Raw genomic sequence first — 3518 nt, 5'->3', positions numbered from 1 at the left:
CCGGCCTCGTAGATATATCACCTGTAGCAAGGTAAGGTGATTAGCAGGAGAGAGAGCTTGGGCGGTGTCGTTATAACATTTGGAGCTCTAACTTAATGTTATTAGTAGGAGAAGGCTTGGTTAGTATGGCTATAGCACCTGGGAGGGATATGAGGTCGGAGGGAACGAACGGTAGCCTAGATCACTTGGACTGTTGGGAAGTGTAGGCGGAGTCTGCGAGAAGCGAGACCTGTATACCTCTGTATACAGGTCTCCAGAAGCGAGAAGCATCATGTATACATCTGACAGGAAATTGTGTATGTTTAATAACGACGATTGTTACCTGAGTTCACGGATTTATAGTGATCAAAATCTCTATACTCTCTATAGAAATCTGGAATTTGCTTCACAAAAATTACGTGGTAATACAGTTAATCAAATAATTAATTATCTCAAATGCTGTAATTTGTAGATAGCCTAGAGCTTCAAATTATAACAAAATATATTTATTAAGATCTTAGGAATAGTTTTATGAGAAAATCTACAGGAGCCTTGACGAGGACGCTGGGTATTCCCAGATGGACGCTATGAACAACTACGCCAAGACATGGTCAGAAAGAACTGTACCCTGAGGTACTACTGAACCCTCGTGGGTACACGAGGATTCCACTTAAGGTGAACCAGGGTTTCACACAATTCCCCCTATGCACTCCGACTGTCGTCCGGTAGTAATTCTACCTCTGACGCCCGTCTTTTTCAACACACATCTGGGATTATGCATCTGGGATTACCCAGTGCATAGGTTCGAATCCTCATCACTGCTCTATTTGGATTTTCTCATTGATATATCACGATAATGGGATTTATCTGTGTAATAGTTATATCTTGTTCTAAAACCATTACCGCATTATCCAAGAAAATGGTCTATTACTTTTCAGGAAATTTTAAATCCAAATCCACTTTGATTTGATTTAATATATCTTTGTCCTCCATAATCTTCAAGTTACCCAGAACAGAACAGCTTCGTTTTCTATTCCACAGATGAAGAATTATGTACCTTATTTCAAACGAACAGAATTTATGTACAGTATAATTTGTTATCTTAGGCTATATTTTTGACATATTAAATTAAGCACCATTTGTGTAAAAAATATCACCGTAGGAAGTTAGAACGATAAATCTGAAGGGGAAAACTTACCTTTTTTGTGTTATATTTGGCTGAAATGGAAATGGAAGTTGTATGTGATTTATAGAGATTTCGATTTACTAATGCCAAAGACAAACATAATGGGGGATGTTGGAGCAGACAACTGACGATACATGGACCAGTCAGCTGCAGACGCATCCACAGTCAGCAGACAACAATGGCAGACAACTTGCAAATTCTAAAAACAGTCTGGAGCCCTTGGTGTCAACGGTTATCTTGCCTGCGTCGGCAGCCCTTGGTGGTGGTGGTGGTGGTGGGCTGGTGGTGGTGGTGCCGGTGGTGGGCTGGTGGTGGTGGTGGTGGTGGTGGTGGTGGTGGTGGGCTGGTGGTGGTGGTGCCGGTGGTGGGCTGGTGGTGGTGGTGGTGGGCTGGTGGTGGTGGTGGGCTGGTGGTGGTGGGCTGGTGGTGGTGGTGGTGGTGGTGGGCTGGTGGTGGTGGTGGTGGTGGTGGTGGTGGTGGTGGTGGTGGGCTGGTGGTGGGCTGGTGGTGGTGCAGGTGGTGGTGGTGGTGGTGGTGGGCTGGTGGTGGTGCAGGTGGTGGGCTGGTGGTGGTGCAGGTGGTGGGCTGGTGGTGGTGCAGGTGGTGGTGGTGGGCTGGTGGTGGTGCAGGTGGTGGGCTGGTGGAGGTGGGCTGGTGGTACAGGTGGTGGTGGTGGTGGTGGTGGGCTGGTAGTACTGGTGGTGGTGGTAGGCAGGTGGTACAGGTGGTGGTGGGCTGGTGGTGGTGGTGGTGATGGTGGTGGGCTGGTGGTACAGGTGGTGGTGGGCTGGTGGTACAGGTGGTGGTGGTGGTGGTGGTGGTGGGCTGGTGGTGGTGGTGGTGATGTAGGTGGTGGGCTGGTGGTGGTGGTGGTGGTGGTGGGCTGGTGGTGGTGGTGCCGGTGGTGGGCTGGTGGTGGTGGTGGTGGGCTAGTGGTGGTGGTGGTGGGCTGGTGGTACTGGTGGTGGTGGTGGTGGTGGTACAGGTGGTGGGCTGGTGGTGGTGGTGGTGGTGGTGCAGGTGGTGGTGGTGGTGGTGGGCTGGTGGTACTGGTGGTGGGCTGGTGGTGCAGGTGGTGGGCTGGTGGTACTGGTGGTGGTGGTGGTGGTGGTGGTACAGGTGGTGGGCTGGTGGTGGTGGTGGTGCAGGTGGTGGTGGTGGTGATGGGCTGGTGGTACAGGTGGTGGGCTGGTGGTACAGGTGGTGGGCTGGTGGTACAGGTGGTGGGCTGGTGGTACAGGTGGTGGTGGTGCTGGTGGTACAGGTGGTGGTGGTGCTGGTGGTACAGGTGGTGGGCTGGTGGTACAGGTGGTGGGCTGGTGGTACAGGTGGTGGGCTGGTGGTGGTGGTGGGCTGGTGGTACAGGTGGTGGGCTGGTGGTACAGGTGGTTGATACCTGGTTGATACCTGGTTGATGGGGTTCTGGGAGTTCTTCTACTCCCCAAGCCCGGCCCGAGGCCAGGCTCGACTTGTGAGAGTTTGGTCCACCAGGCTGTTGCTTGGAGCGGCCCGCAGGGCCACGTACCCACCACAGCCCGGCTGATCCGGAACTTCTCTTAGAAAACCGTCCAGTTTTCTTGAAGATGTCCACGGTTGTTCCGGCAATATTTCTTATGCTCGCTGGGAGGACGTTGAACAACCGCGGACCCCTGATGTTTATACAGTGCTCTCTGATTGTGCCTATGGCACCTCTGCTCTTCACAGGTTCAATCTTGCATTTTCTTCCATATCGTTCACTCCAGTACGTTGTTATTTTACTGTGTAGATTTGGGACCTGACCCTCCAGTATTTTCCAGGTGTATATTATTTGGTATCTCTCTCGTCTCCTTTCTAGAGAGTACATTTGGAGAGCTTTGAGACGATCCCAATAATTTAGGTGTTTTATCTCGTCTATGCGTGCCGTATATGTTCTCTGTATTCCCTCTATTTCAGCAATCTCTCCTGCTCTGAAGGGGGAAGTGAGTACTGAGCAGTACTCGAGACGGGACAGCACAAGTGACTTGAAGAGTACAACCATTGTGATGGGATCCCTGGATTTGAAAGTTCTCGTAATCCATCCGATCATTTTTCTGGCTGACGCGATATTTGCTTGGTTATGCTCCCTAAACGTTAGATCGTCGGACATCATTATTCCCAAATCCTTGACATGCTGTTTTCCTACTATGGGAAGATTCGATTGTGTTTTGTACCCTGTATTATGTTTCAGATCCTCATTTTTCCGTACCTGAGTACCTGAAATTTATCACTGTTAAACATCATGTTATTTTCTGCTGCCCAATCAAAAACTTTGTTGACATCTGCTTGTAGTTTTTCAATGTCTTCAGCAGAGGTAATTTTCATGCTGATTTTTGTG

This window comes from Procambarus clarkii, chromosome 63 (genome assembly GCF_040958095.1).
Source record: "Procambarus clarkii isolate CNS0578487 chromosome 63, FALCON_Pclarkii_2.0, whole genome shotgun sequence".
Lineage (NCBI taxonomy): Eukaryota > Metazoa > Arthropoda > Malacostraca > Decapoda > Cambaridae > Procambarus > Procambarus clarkii.
This window is presented reverse-complemented; position numbering follows the sequence as displayed.